At 45.0% G+C, this 16,297-nt stretch overlaps 1 protein-coding gene across 3 annotated transcripts in view; it reads left to right on the forward strand.

Annotated features, from left to right (window-relative positions):
- The window catches only part of SEMA5A (semaphorin 5A), a 427,518-nt gene that overhangs the window by 87,765 nt on the left and 323,456 nt on the right, over positions 1 to 16,297 (forward strand). The window lies entirely within an intron of this gene.

Below are 16,297 nucleotides of genomic sequence, written 5' to 3' on the forward strand. Positions count from 1 at the left end.
TGCTGATTTGCCCACGTACGGACTGGCGTTGCAGAAGGGTGACAGGTTCTCCTGTTTCTTTTCACTGATTTGTGAAAGTCGGGGCCCCATGTTGTACTTTGAGGAACTGAACTTGGAAGCGGAAGGTTTTTAGCACAAACAGGGAGACCAGTTTGTGCTGGTCAGTTGGGCTGACTTGCTAGGATTGATTTGGAAATTTTAGGGAGAATAAATATTAAAAGTCTAGAAACTTTCTGGGCTCTAGGGGCTTTGGGGTACATTTGGGACTAAGGAGGTTTTCATGGGGAGATAAAAGGCGAGTTCAGTTCTTTTGTAGAACAGTCTGAGTCTCTCCTCTTTTCGGAGACAGGCCTCTCTGTTGTCATTTAAACACCTCATTGAAAGGCAGTTTCCAAATGGTTTTTAAAATGATGTCTGGCAAGGTCCAATGCTTCTTGAAATCCCCCCAGCGCTGGGTTTTCCCTTTGCTTTGAATCACAATGTTTATTTTTAAAAGTTTTCGTGGTTCGACCCTTCAGCCTTTGTTGTTGCAGCTGGGCCGACTTAGATCTCCCTTCTCTCCTCCAGCCCTTTTGTGGTTTGGGGTAGAGTTCTGACGCCTTAGGGACAGGGGGCCAATGCCACACACACATGCTTTTTGTTAGCACCCCAAGTCACAGGTGCCTCTAATTGTGCTCTGCCTGCTCAACAGAATGTTCCTCTTTTCTCCGGGTCCTCTCACCTCTCTGTGTTCTTGAATTCCCTGGGAAGTTAGAGTTTTGGACTTTCTCGTTTCATTATGTTTTGGTTTCTGCTTCCAATCACCTCTACGTCTTCCACAGGCCAATCCTGGTTCTCACCTGTAGCCAGAGCCTGATGCCTCTCTTTACAGAAGCAATTACTTGCAACCAGTTGCATAAGAGAGATTAAACATCCCAGGAAGGCAACTGTGTGACCCTGACACTTTTCCCTCCCTGGCTGGGCTGGGGACAGAGCAGTTCTTTCTCAAGCTGGGTAGCAAAGAACTCCCATCCTGATGAAAGATGAAGCTGGTGAGTGGAAATTCTGCAGGGAACCCAGAAAGATTTACTTTAATTAGAATTTATGCGCCTATCGAAGTGCTGGAGCTGCTGGGTCCTCGGAAACAATGAGCCGGCTCCTGCCGTAATTGGCAGACAGAGACTGATGCCCTGTGAGCACCTTTCTGCGCTGTCCTCCAGCTTTTTTGATCACAGTCTCCCCTCAGTGCTGTGTGCATCTGAGGCTGTCCAGATAATGTGTCCCCTGCTGACCCACTCTCCTTTCCAGAGGGGTCCTCTGTTAGTTTTAGTCAAACAGCAGCCATTTCTCTGCTTTTCAGTTCAGAATTTTAGTGGTGTGTAAGCCTTTCTTTCATGTTTTGACTGGATCTCTTTAAAGCCCTCAGTTAACTTATATACACGCGTCCTTATTTTAACATCCAGTGTTCAGAGAGATCAGGGACTTTTTAGAGCCAGGTTTGGGCAGAAAAGCCAGATGGAATAGTCATTTCTTTTTTCTTTTAATTCTCATATTTTCTTATTACGGGATTGCTCGATCCCTAGTTGAAACCTTTTTCCCATTCTGGCCCATTCATGTTGGCGCACTGCTTCCCAGTCTTGATGCTTTTTTTAGAAATTACTGACCGTATGCTAACTAACCAGGAAACTCTGGGAGAGGTGTGGTTAGTATGCAATAATCATAGCTTCAGGGTGTAGACAAGAGAAAGGGCTGTCTGGTGCTGGGGAAATAAAAATTCTGGTGCTTGACTCATATCCATAACCTCTGAGTTTGATTTATCACTCTTATAGATTATTCTGACTTTCTTTACGAGTACATTTGTGGCGCTTGCCAACTTATCTTTTTGTGATCATGATAGAAACTATTCTTGAACTTGAGAAACAGTATGCATTGCCGAATCAGTATGTTTTCTTAATCTGAGGATGTGTGAACTATTATTATTTTTGCTCACTTTCATAGACAAGTAACAGTGCAAAGGGGTGGACGTGGAGAAAGAGGCTCAATGTATCTATATTTTTTTCATTATAAAGGAAGGAAAATGGCTTCAAAGGAAGGCAATTCCATTTCAAAGGGGAGAAGTTGCTGGAGGAGAATTGCTGTGAGGCCGTCTGGAAGCAAGAAAGTTAGGGCTTTGGACCTTTTTATTCTATGGCATTTCTGGATGGTTTTGCTTGTTTTGTCTTTTAATGTCTTCATGTACTCAAAGTGACTCAGTTAAATTTCCCAGTTCCTGGCCTGGGAAAAATGGTACTCGCCATTCTGTACCACTTTAGCTTTTCCTCCCTTATACGCTCTGTAGAGAGAAAACACTTTCCTGTTCAATGCTTAACAGATGAGAATCTGTCAGAGGGGCCACGTGTGACGTGATTTGGTATTTGGAGGTCCAAGTTAATAGCCTGGGTTGTCAGGAATATATTATCTCAAGTGTAATGAGATACAATCAGCTCTTTAGACTGTAATCATCCCTTAAATCGTGGGAGCAAGCATCATTAGCCAATGCAGAAGATGGGGATCTGGTTCACGTTACAGAAGGAGAGCGCTCAGGAGCCCTGCCAGCCAAAGCCAGCGCCTGTGTTCGGCAAGCGACCTTGCCTCTGGCCTGTCATCCCTGATGCCCGGTAATTGTTCAGATTTTTGTTTCCGAGGGGTTTAATTTTCAGTCCAAGATGACTTCAGAAAGTTCTTTGCCCACGGTGGTGAATGCCAGACAGTCAGGCACCAGGGCCCCTGCAGCTCGCAGCCAGCATGGTGGGTTACGTGCCTCTCCAAAGCAAGAGGGCCCATGCTTTGCTTTCCAGGAATGGTTAGGCAGCTTGTGTCTTCCGAGTGTCTATTGCCGGACTCCCAGTCTCCCTCCATCAAGGTGGTTACTTCTCTGAGTAATATGCACTCCACTCGTACAGTCTCATAGCCTATCTGCACGCCAGCCAGGTTCTGACATGCCTGTGTAGAGCTGGGGACACTGTTATGGCACGTGGGACAGCAGGTATTCTAGCTGTTGCTCATATCCTCCAGCACTTACAGTCTATCCTCATTATTCATGGTACTCACACTTTAGAAAGTCACCTGTGAACATTGAGTCAGCTACTACTGAACCATTGCTCCCAGGGGACATCGAGGGTCAAAGCTCCTGGGAGCGCCTGGTCACAACGTCTTTACCAACCCGCCAATAAAGAGCCTTGTGCTATGCGCGCTTCTGTGTGAAGACACCTTGTTTAACACAGAGTTGATTCATGAGCTTTGAACTCACCTCCAACAGCACATTTTGGGGTGACAGATAAATTTTAGCGAATAGGCGAGTTTGCAGATATGGAATCCGTGAATAATGAGGATCAACTGTATTTCCTTTCTCTTTCATGAATACCAGTTACCACATGCAAGAAGAATGTAAAATGTGTGCAGTTACTGGAGCCCTTTTGTGCTCTGAATCCCATAGGTGCAAAGGAGCGGCTTACGCTTGCCCTCAGTGGTTGCGGCCTCCCTGGAGGAAGAGTTCACGGGCTTCTTCCTGGGTGATGGATTAGACCCCTTGGGTAGCTTCGCGGCCTGTCCTTCTGATGTCATCATGGTACCTGCCCTTCAGCGTTTCTGTGCTTATCTGGAGAATAGTGATGTTGGAGGTTTTGTAATAGATGGTATATTGACCAACAAGCAGGGTGAGGAAACTAGGCACGTTTACGTAACATGATGTGAACCACAGGTAAGGACAGTGGTTATTTTACAGGTTAGCACTGCCCCTCCTGTTTTTCCTTTAACATTTTGCTTAGGAGAGTGTGGCTGGAAGGTATAAGGAAGTTTGGTCTGCTTTGGGTTAAAGGATGTGGCCTTATGTGTGGGAGCCTGGCATGCGTGATTTCTTTAACAAGGCTGTGAAACTTCCTTCTGAAACGCAGTACCAGCCCCCATGCCCCGGTGGGAGCCATTGGGCAGGCTTGAAATAACCTGGGTGGAATGCATCCTGCTTGCAAGAGTGTGGGTTTCCAAGCGTGACGGAACACTCGTGGAGATGGATGGTAGTGTCTCCCCTCACTGCCGCCTCCTGCTGACAAGCCAAGGAGGGCTCTGGGCCTCCTGCACAGCCTCTCGCTCTGGGAAGCATGTGGCTCCTTGACAGCCAGATGTCTGTCAAAGCAAATTGGGATTGAGGAGAAGGGGGCTCCCTCTGGTGATTTCAGTCAGAATGAAGATGTCTTCTGTGCAGTGACAGTTTCTGGAGTGTCTGTCCTTGAGGGAGGAAAGCTCATGTCGTTGGAACTTCTCTGCCCGTCCTTTCTGTAAAAGTCTGCTGTAGTGTCAGGAGCCCCAGGAGCGCCCGTGTTGAGCTGCAGGGCTGACAAATGGAAAAAAGCCGGTGCAAAAAGGTGAAGGAAAGGGTTGAAGGGAAGAGTCTGTTTCTACTGACAGTTTATCATTTGACACCACATGGATGAGGTGCAGGACTAATACCATTCAGTTATTCAGATTTTTGTCCTAATTATTCTCTTCTGCTAGAGGTTCAGCGGAAACTGTCATTGTTACTTGGTGTTCATACCTTGTCGGGTAGATGTGCCTTGTCTGTGAAGGGGAGTTTCCATCTTCCATCCTTGGCTGAGTGAAGAAAGAGGATGGGAAAGTTGACGGTCTCCCAAGGTTCACAGCGGAGGGAAGTCGTAGAACCTGGGCTATTTCTGACCCTCCCCTTTCTCATTTCAGGACGGTTATGACCAATTTCCATCTTTTTAGTTTTGTTGAAAGACCCCTATGTGCCCCAGAATATGAAAATAGGGAAAACCTAATTCAAGGGGCACGAGCAGTTTATCTCTATGAAGGAATGGCCATAAACACCATTCTATGGCATCAAGTTATGGTTTTCCTTAGTAGTCTTTGAGAAAAGCTGCTGTCACCAGAATTTCATGCCACTCTTCTGACGTATAGCTCCTTTACGTTATTTAGGAAGGAGCATAATTTGAGAAACTGTCAGTAAATAATGGACAGCCATAGCCCCTCTTCCCAGTGCAGTTCAAGGCCCTTGAAGAAGGAAGTGGCCAGCAGGGTGAGATGTTTTGTTCCAGGTATAATAAAGGGCCTTATCACCTTCCCCGGCAGCGCTATCAGCACTCCATTTGAATGAGGGGTTTTCCTTGTGGTTTAATGTCCCGGGTAGCTCACAGTGAATGCTGCATTGAGAAGGACAGTCTGTCATTAGATGATGGTTTCTCTGATGGGATGTGTGAGGAGCGAGAGACATTTCACATTAGCACTCTGCTGACTGCTGGATGTCTGCTGGTCCAAGAGAGGGGACATGGTTGAGAAGCTGACCATGACAGGAGCATCTTAATTTAATACTTCAGTCTATATAGTTTGAGAAAAAAGTCTGCAAGCAAGGACAGGGCTGTGTACTGCTGTCATTTGAGTTTATTTTCTGCGTTACTGTTTTATCCTTTTCACTAGAGTTATACAGGCCTTTCGTTGACGTCCTGGATACCGTTATTAGGCTCATTGCTCCTGTGGAGCAGTGCCATTTCTGCATGCCTAAAAAGTGGTTGGTGAGAAATATAAGTGCAAACCAAACGGCTAAAAAATCCTAATAATTATTGAGATTAAAATGCACATTTTGGAGTCAGGCAGAAAGTACCACCAAGAACATAATGATTTTCTGGTGCTAAAGGACTTAAAATGCTTCTAAGTTTTAACTTGGTAAATCTCATCATAAATTCACGTTCACTTTGGCCAGAAGACTTACACGTTTTCTCAAGCCACATGTGAAGGAGCGCCTTTAAACTTGTCTTCTCTCTGCAGTTAACTGGGGAGAAGGGACACAGGAGTGAATGGGGAGGGGTGTGGGTGAGCAGGCGGCCTGCCCATGGTCAAGTGCTTTAAGAACACTGCACGTGCAAAGGTGCCTGCAACCCATCGTTGCAGAGACAACAAAGGCCAGGAGGCAGAACTGTTTTTGTTTGAACTGATGATGGCAGAATCACTCCAGGTCAACGGAACATCATTAATTCAGAAGTTGGAGTCACTTTTACTTACCCATTGACCTGCTATCTATGAAAACCAGGTTGAATAGGGAATTATTAGTGTAGGCATGACATCTGCAGAGAGAATGCATTGTGAAGGAACAGTGTTTTCCTGACCCCTTGGCCACTGGTTTGGCCTTGTTCTCCTCTCTCGCCTCTGTTCACAAGAGCCGTCGTGTCTCCTTGGGGACATCTGAGCATGGCGGGAGATTCTCAGCGGGCAGTGGTTGCAGCTTCCCCAGAGAGTCTAGTCTCTGGAGGGATCCTGGGATCTGCCGGTCAGCTTAAGAGGCAAGAAGGGGGAGATAAAAGTATGTTATCCCAGGGGCGTCTGCAGTAAGTTTAGATTTCACAAGAATATGAGGAGGATGGGCCCAAACCTGCCTGTACAGCATCAAAAAGTCTCTTCTGAGACCTGAAAATCTTCTAAAGAGATGTGGAAGGAGAATTTTATTTTGAGTGAAAATGGGATCAAGGCACGCCTGCAGCCTCTGGCCAGGAAGGTGAGATGTTTCCCTCCTCAGGACTTTCTCTCCCGCATGGCACAGGCGCCATCCAGCAGCTCCCGCCCGGGTACCCGCTGGGGGCCTGGCACGTTGCAGACCCCCAGGAGGACTGGGTACCTCGCAGCTTCAAGGGGACTGATTGTGACTGATGTCAGACTGGATGATGTGAGGTCCTATTGGCAACTGTTTCTAGCAGCTGGCTGTATGGCTGTGCCCCTGTTCTGTTGACATTTACACAGAGCCTGCAGTGTGTGAAAGGAGGGAAACCTCTCCTCAGCCTGGCCTCGCGGATGTGAAGTTGGTAGGATGGTTGACTGCTCTTGACAAAGGAAGGCCAGCAAATTAACAACAGAGAAAACCAGAGGGGGTCTGGGTGTCCTGATCACAGAGGAAAGGTGACCGGGGGACGGCATAGGGAGACCCCAAGGACACCTGCGGATTTAAGAGCCAGCAGAAATGCAGGACCAGTCTTAGGTGAATGGCTGGAGCAATGAGGTCAAGCCAATAAAACAATCTTAAGGGGCAAGAAATACAGAGTTCTGGATTCAGAGTCACAAATAAACTCCATACGTAGCACAGGGAAGGGATGACTGCCTCAGCAGCTTATAAAAATCAAAGAAAAAAAAAACAAACCCAAAGCGGAACACCATTGGTTAGGTTAATACTGTTTGTCCAGCCAAGTGGGGGTTTGTCTTCCTGACAGTTTAGAAAAAGGAAACACAAACCCATCCCACTGGTGGGGGCGGGACAACCACTCACGCAGGATTTACCCAATGTCAGGCTCCGTCCAACACACTTTCCCTGCGTTATCACATTTGCCGGCAGAGCTTGTCAGTGGGAAAGAATGAAACACACTTTGTAAAACATGGTCCATTTCAAACTGGTCTTGTTTTCTTTCCAGTTAGTTCCGCAGAGTGGCTTTTATTGAATGTGGTGGTGAGCAATGGACTGTGGCTCCTTTAACAATCGGGAAGCTTAGAAATTTCCCGATTATCCGACACTCTTCTTCCAGGTGGGAGGTTTTAGGTCCATGGTGTCGCTCCTCAAGGAGGGGAAGAGGGATGCAGGTAGAGTCGGGCTTCCGGGATGAAATTTTGAAGGGTGTGTGTTGCAAAGAAAATGAAATAAGGCTCTTTGGCTCATACACAGGAGGGCCTGCTTCTCCAGTAGGTTTGCATCTGGACACACTCGGCCTTCTGGTTCTGTTTAGCAAGTCCGATTTGATCAGACGTCTGCTTGATGGAGGCTGCAGGATGGGCTGGCTGGCTTCATGACTAATCCAAGGCAGCTGCCATGGTTGTTTTTAAACATTAGGGAAGCTGTGCTGGTTCTTCACGGGAGGAAGTTTCAGTACAGTCTGTGCCGAGATGGATGACATGACTCATTGCCTAATATATATAAAAAGGATCCTTTTATTCCCCCGCACATGTAAATACTCTAAGCACAGCATTGTTTACAGGAAGGTAAGACGCCATCTGGTTCAACGCGTAGTAGCCTATTTCTTATTTTTATCACTGATTTATATTAAGAGGATGACAAGTAGAACAGAATTAAATTTTTGGTTATGCAATGCAGTCAGGGATTCATCTAGTGCTAAGGATTCTGCAGCCTCAAAAGCATGCGACAGTTGCTTCAAGGGAATGACTCGCCCGCCTGTGTGCCGAGACACAAAAATGAGGCGTCTGCCTTCTTCAGGCCTGGTGCCCGCCTTTGACAATGGAAGACCCAGCAGGTCATTGGGACTGATTTCAGCAGGATTTAAAATTCTTTTATTTTTCATGTCTTCAGAGAGATGAATGTGCTGAAATAACTTCAGAGTATTTACTGGGTTTAAACCCAAAAAACACCACCGTAGTTTGACGTCTAAGTCAAACACAATTTGCTCGGCCCAGATCACTGCAGACCACGTCAAACAGCAGCATTAGCGTCTAGGCACATAAAATAAGTGAAGCCATGGAAAACCCAGCACTCACAAAAGCCCCACATGCATACTGGATTGGCCTGTGTGTTTTTGCACTAATCGGATTGCTCCTAACACCTTAAAGGAGAACATTTTTTATTTCTCTCTCCAAAATTGGACAGAGAACATCCTTTGTAGCGAGCAACTTCTAAAGAAATGCTACCTGTTCTTATTTTAGGAAAATAATTTTCTGAGTGATTTGACCCATTGTTATTTCTCTAATAATTCATCATGAGTTTTACAGTCAACCGTCTTTCCAGCAATAAATAAGCCCCTTTTCTCCTTCATGTTGTTGCAGCCAACCTTCATCTGCTTTAGTTCAGCTTCATTCTAGGGAGGTGCTGATGCCAATTTTGGATTTAATTTGTAGCAGATATTTCCTTCTTCCTATGGAATTACCAAAGAGCTGATACTATGTAAGAGCCCAACCTTGCAGTTGCTTTCACAAAAATTTAGTAACAATAGTTTTATGATTTTTTTTTTTAACCGTTAAATCTTGATCGTAGAGTCTTGAGTTCAGGTGTAGAGGTCAATCTTGAATCACTTTTGTGTGGGAAAACTACTGGGTAAGTCTTGTTGGATGTGCTGCTTTGAAAAGTAGGAATTGAGATACCAGATTTTCAGAACGCCTCAGATACTTCTCTTTCTGGGAACCGAGAATGTCATCTACAAAGGATGGATCAATTTAGCTGTCAGAAGGAAAGCTGAGGGGCCAATTGCCCATGCAAATTGACCACTTGTTCAAAGGCTTCAACATTGCCTACATTGAAAGCGAGCCTGCCCTTTGAAAATTTGGCGCGTGGTGGCAGAAATAAGAAAGTAGTTGCTCTTCGGAGACCCTGGTGTCCTCAGAGAGCTGGTTTCAGAAATTGCTCACTTTGAGCACTTGCTTGGTTTTGGCAACTTGTTTGCTGAAATAAAGAAGTCATTTTTCTCTGTACCTATGGGTCAGTTTTTGTTTGCTTATTTTGTCCTTTAGATTCTACATATACGTGAGATCCTATGGTATTTGTCTTTCCCTGTACTATTATTTCACTGAGCATGATACTGTCTAGGTCCATGCATGTTGTCGCAAATGGTAAGATTTCAGGGGTTGGGGGCAGAGAAAAAAGGTGAAGGGATTAAGAAATACAAATTGGTACTTACAAAACAGTCATGGGAATGTAAAGTACATCATAGACAATATAGTCAATAATATGGTCATAACTATGTATGGTGTCAGATGGGTAATATATTTATGGGGGTTATCACTCTGTGAGGTATATCAGTGTCTAAACATTGTTGTTTGTACACCTGAAACTAATAAAAAGAAAAAAAAAGAAGTCATTTTTGCCCCCCTCCTTCTTTCCCTCTGCTCCCATACCTCTTAGCACCTCAGAACACATCTCATTGTCTGATGTAGGAATAAAGGACAAGGAAGTATTTGATATTTGACTCCAGCTTTATTCCAGTTACTGAGGCAATATAGCAGTTCCAGGTCAGCACTTCCTGCCAGCTTTGAATACTCCAGAAAAGGTGATCGGCAAGAAGACCGACTGGAAAACAGTTGGGTTCCTTTCTTCCCAAATGTTGTTAGGACTGGCCATCACAGAGACTGAACATTCCCGCCTTCCCTTTCTGTAGGTCTCAGCCGAGTTTAACATTTCTAGAACATCACGTCAGTGACAACTAACTGGTGGAGAGAGATCTCATGTCTGGATGCAGAGGCTCCAAGCAGGAAGCCTTTTCTCTTCCTTGTGCATGGTTTTGTTTGCACATAACTTTCCAAAGGGCTTGCTCTTCTGTTTAGGGAGGTAGGATTTGCCTCTGCCTGGTGTCCGAGCCTTCTGACCCAAGCGTGAGGTTTTGTGTCCCCATATGAGGACACACTGTCTATGAAAACTCTGCCATCCCTGGGCTGACTTCCACGGATTGCTACTTCTTCCCTAAGATAAGCCAGAGATTCAGACAAGGGAAGTTGTGACATCTGACAGTTGACTTTTTAAATGTACACAAGCTAATTATCAAAGAGACTCTTTATTCAATGGTCTGAATCAATATGTGAGATTATTTGTATAGAAAATAATTAGCTGGTTATTAATGGGATCATTTCTGATTTGAGGGAAAGCTATGTATGCTAACGGGTGAATTCCTTCCACGTGCCTATGGCATTATGCATGTCATTCTTCCCGACATCCTGTCCTCAACATCATACATTGAGTACATATATGTTTTGCTTTACTTTCCATGTCAGTGTATATGACCAACAAGACACTCCTCCAGGAGAAAGTGTCCCGTTGGCCATATACACTGATATGGAAAGTAAGGCAAAACATACATGTACTTTTTGGTGCATGTATTTGCTTTTTGGGGTATGATATTATGGTATAGTTACAACTCTCAAGAACTGACTTGAATCTTTTTCCATCGTACATTTGTCGTGTTGTACTAACTTCCTAAAGCCCCAGCTGTTTGCTCTGATGTTTCCCTATGGAAACACTGCTTGATTCAGATGCTGTTTGCACATGTGGAATTTGGCCAGGGTACAGCACAGAATCCACACATGGGCCAGTGCTGGCAAACTGAGGGACGAAGGAATGCCTTTTAAAACAGAAAGCATCCTAAGACGTGGGTCTCAATGTCACATTCTTCTAACTCTGCTCTCAGCATTTATACATCATAATGTCAAATAATGTTCAAAGTTTAGATGGGGACACTGAACAAATCAGCAGACCTATATTTAAAAAAACCACGGTATGTATTAAATTTGAATCCTGACTTGTCTTGACTATAAAGTGGTCAGCCATCTTATATTTGGGGAGAACCTGCTCCGTGGGCCAGCCTCTCACCCAGTGGCATCAGTGGGAGGGGAGGGCCAGGTGCCAGCTGGAATGGCACATAACAGGCTTCTGCCTTTACCCTACACTTTCTTCATTGCCTCAAGCTTCCTGCTCAGTTTGCTTTTCCACTTCACACTGTTTTCTTGAATGCCGGAACTTTTTGCTCAGAAATGTGGGAACAGCTAGGAGCAGATGTTCCTGTAGTTTCTGTCCTTAAAAGTTTGCACCTTTCCAGAGCACCCAAATATTTCTGCAGCTGCTGCTTGTGTATTTCTCTCCCCCTCCTCCTTTTCTCATGTGGCCTTCCTCCCTTTCCATTGTGCCCCGTCCTCTGTACTGTTTTTGCCTTGATGCCTCTTTCTCTGTTCCTGTTGCCAGCACTTGCTTTTTTTTTCTGATCGGCTGGGGGTTTCTGATGATACCCTATCTCCTTCCCCCTCTCCCCGCAACTCACCAGCCCATAGGAGCCTGCCTTTCTTTTAGGCGGCAACTTTCTTTACCCTGAATGTCCACTGTGAGTTCTCTAAACACTGTCCAGTGGGACACGTGTATTTGAAGGGAACAATGGAGATAGAGGTGACATCATGCAGGAAGAGCAAAGTTAGGGACAGTGTCAGAAAGGGGAGCGGTGTGTCCACAGAGAGTGAACAGTTTGCCTTCACCCTGTGCACCTGAGTGGTGGAGTCTCCAGACCTTGCTCCTCAGCTGATCTGGTAACATCGGACCAACGAGTGAGCAACAACAATGTCCTGTGCTTATGCATTTTAATTCCTAGTGAGCAAATTCTGATGCTCGTTGTTTACAGTATTGTCTTAAATTCAAAGACATCCATTCCTCTTGTAGTACATACACCATTTCTAGACTGCTTTTATGTTTTGCAAAAATGGGCAATGACTTACAGTTTTAAAATATATATGTATTTTAAAATCTAAAGTTCTCCTGTGGCAGCTTCTTGCCCCTGGTTCTCCCTCCTTGTTTGTCCACTGCTGAGCTGCCATATTGATTCTCCTAAACACCACCCTGGTCCTGACCTTCCACTGAGCCTCCAGTGGCTCCCTCTTCCTTGGGGTGAAGTCTCCTCCCTTTCTTATGTTAACGTTCTCTAATTGTCTGCTGTTTTCTAGACCAGCTCCTTGGAGCCTTATCCTGCTCGGCCCAGCAGGGGCCTGTGTGCCAGGCTGCCCTGCTGGTCCACTCCTGATGTCGCCCGCCTTCCCCACACCCGCCACTTGGAACCAATTCTCCCATGTGCTTCCATGTTTTCTTCCACAAACTTAAGCATGAGACTGGCTTTCCGTCTGTGATCCTCGCTGCCCTTCAGTCCTTTCCTTTCCTTTTCAGCAGAGTTGCTTTGCTTCACCTGACACCATTCAGTCTGCACCTCTACAAATTCTTGCCTCAGCTGGCCCCAAGGCTGAGGTTTCCATCAAATCGCCCTGCCCCAAGGGTGGTAATCACCATTCATGCTCTAGCTAAGCATTGCTCTGGCCAAAATGGCTCTTCTTTTCATCCTGGGATTCTCAGGTCTCCCTGCCCCACCTCACTCAATACCCTTCATCAACTCTTAATATCCCACCCATCCCTCAAAGCCCAGATCACATTTCTCTTCTTCCAGGAAGCTTTCCTTGACTCTTCCTCCTGGAACTAACCTCTCTTTTCTCCAGTTCATAGTTTTACTGAATTGTGTAGCACAAATCAGTCAGTGCCTGGTGTGAGCTACCAAGAACATAATCGATTCTTGCTTTGACTAATACCTGCCTATCACTCATGGCCAAGGGGGTTTGCTTGGTGGTTAACTGAGCACTTGACTGGTGATGACATGGCTCTCAGACCCCGTCGTCACTGGTAAAATTCTTGTAAGTTGGGAAACCCTAGCCCATCAGTTTATAAGTTTCCCGAGCCTGCACCTGGTGGGGTTTCTTTCCACTCCTCCACTAAACGTCTTTGTGATGCCAGGTGGTCTCGTCCATTTTCATTTTATTTCTTGTGATCTTACTGTGGCATGGTTTCTGAATTGAGCTCTTAAGACTGTCCTGAAATTTTAATTTCTCTCATGTATCCATAGGAATAATGACTACCACTCCCCCGACCTTTGATCTCTAGAAAAATGTTTAAATCTACAGTTTTTTCTTATTCTAAGTCAAATGGGCTGGAGGAAGGTTGCATATTTTAGCAGAAAGTTGTGAGTTGCTGAGCACTTAATAAGTTATAATTGATGTTTAAATTTTATTTATGCATTTCAGTTTAGAGACATTTTAAGAGCCTGTGAAGATGATTATAGGGTACCACTTCCGGGAAAGGTTTATTGTTTGTAAATCTCAAAGCCTTGCAGGGCTAGTTCTGCACAGGTGTCCCCTAGGCTGGGTTTTTGGGGGTGAGGCTCTAATTGAGAGCCTTGATGGCACAGGACTTCTCAGGTTGTTTCTACTAAAGTTAACACTCAGCTGAAAGCAAACAAGAATGAGGATAACATGGCATTGAGTCAAATGGAGACATTTATATGTTAAAACATAAGCAGTTTCTTATTCAACAGGCAAGTATCCACCTTAAAATATTCCACCCTCCAGTCTGACATGAGCCTCTGGGGCTTTGTCCTTCCTTTACCTACTCAGTTTTCTAGAAAATATGCCAGTGATTTATATCAGGTCTGACAATTAAGTTTGCATACTTGTTGCAACAGTGTTGCTAACCTTTTTTTAATATCAGAGGGATTATTCATTATGAATTTGTACCAACTGGACAAACAGTTATCCAAATTTACTATTCGGAAGTGCTGAAAAGGCTGCGTGAAAAAGTTAGACGACCTGAATTTTTTACCAACAATTCACGGCTCTTGCATCACGACAATGCACCAGCTCACACGGCACTGTCTGTGAGGGATTTTTTTAGCCAGAAAACAAATAATTGTATTGGAACACGCTCCCTGCTCATCTGATCTGGCCCCCAATGACTTCTTTCTTTACCCAAAGATAAAGTCAATGTTGAAAGGAAGACATTTTGATGACATTCAGGACATCAAGGGTAATACGACGACAGCTCTGATGGCCATTCCAGAAAAAGAGTTCCAAAATTGCTTTGAAGGTTGGAATAGGCACTGGCATCAGTGCATAGCTTCCCAAGGGGAGGACTTCGAAGGTGACCTTAGGGATATTCAGCAATGAATATCACTTTTCTAGGATGAGTTCATGAACTTAATTGTCCTACCTCGTATATCAGCTAATGTATGACTTCGCTAGGGACAATGGGAGAGCTCCACTGCAGACCTGAAGGGGCCATTATCTGTGACTTCAGCTTAACTCCTATACAAGGGCACTGCTTTGTTGCTGTGGTTTCTGCTCACACATGTGGGGGTCACGTGGAGTGATGTATCTGCATCTGGAGTGTGGAACTTCTACCCAGCAAGGTTCGCCTCTTTTGGCCTCAAAGATCCTGATACTGTTTACGGCCCTTGTGCTCCAGGGTGGTGACATGTCTTTCTAATCGTTGATATAAACACTGACACAGTAAAACCTTTCAGGGTACACACACCCGTCCTACTGCTGGTACTGGTTTTTGGTTTAGACTTCAGATTGTAGAGGAAGTTGTGTTGGCCCCTGAGCCACGTGAGTTCTAGGTTGGGCATTCTGTCACTTGAGTGTTGACTTTTCACAAGGAAGGGTCTCGATTCAGCAGGGATGGTCTCTTCTTGCAGTATGTGTTTTCTGGTGGCATCAACCATTTTGAATTCTTTCATCCTTTTTGGTCTCTGTCCCCTTGGCTGTTTGAAAGGATGGCTGTCCTCTACAGGCTTGACTCTTGGATGTCCTAGCTGAGGGGCACAGCAGCTAACTTATGACCTCACTGGTGGAGGCTGGGAGAGCTCAGCCTTCATTAATTACCAGCCCTGTTTTTAATTTAATCGTGACACGTGGGAGCTGATAGAAATCACCAGGTATTCATAGCAGCCACCAGTGGACCTGTCCAACCTTATTACTTCAATTTTGATTAGGATGTAAACAAATACAAGGAAATTTTAGTACTAATGTTGAAGCAGATTTTAGGGCTCCAGAGGAGACTTGGTGTATTCAAATATGCTGTTTAATAAAGAAGTCTCAGCTAACATATTTGTTGCCACACCCAAAGGAGATATTATGCTATTGTGAGAAAGAATTGGCCGCTCCTAGGAATTTTTCCTGGGCTGAGTATGCCTCCTTACCTTGGGGAGAGCTCCCTTACTCCTCTTTTGGCCTCAAAGATTTGCATCTGTGCCTCCTCCTTTCCAAAGGATGATGTCACGAACCTTCAAAGACTCTGCTGGGACCGCATTGGGATTCGAGATGCTGCAATGTATCAGTGCACCTGGGCTGTGGGCGCCTTTTTGGGCAATTCTGAATGTGTTGCTTTGGATCACCTCCTCGCTTCCCATAAATTAACCAAAGGCACTTCCAGGAGGAAGGAGCCTCTCAAAGAGACAGTGTCACCTAGCCACTGCCCACTGGCCTCTGAATCTTAGGACTTCCAAATTGAATTTTAACAAATGTAAAATCCTACAAATTTCCAGATGCTGTAATTCAGTTTATTTTCTGCAGGCAGATGGCTTTTAGATAATTACTGAAGGAGACGGTGTGGGAATCATTGCATAGAAGAATAGCCAGAATGTTCCAGAATGTTCTGGGAAGTTCTCCCCCCCCTTCTTGTCACCATTCTCAGCTGTTGCCTAAGTGTATGTGTTGGGATAGGCAACATCAGTATGTTCCAAGTTTATGGCAGCCAGAAGCTGCAGAGCACAGAGAATAGAAAGAAAGTCCATAAACTAGGACAACACAAAAAGCATGAGCCCTGCAGGGCAGTATTTGAAGTAACAGGCATCCTTAAGTAATAATGGACATATCTCCTTTGTGAATAAGAACTGAAAAATAACCCATTTCTTTAATTGCTGGCATACATGGTTCTAGGGAGGCTGGTGTTTTGTGGTAGGCTTTCTGTCACATTACAATATCAAGTTTTCAGGATTTT

This window comes from Rhinolophus hipposideros (assembly GCF_964194185.1).
Source record: "Rhinolophus hipposideros genome assembly, chromosome: 7".
Lineage (NCBI taxonomy): Eukaryota > Metazoa > Chordata > Mammalia > Chiroptera > Rhinolophidae > Rhinolophus > Rhinolophus hipposideros.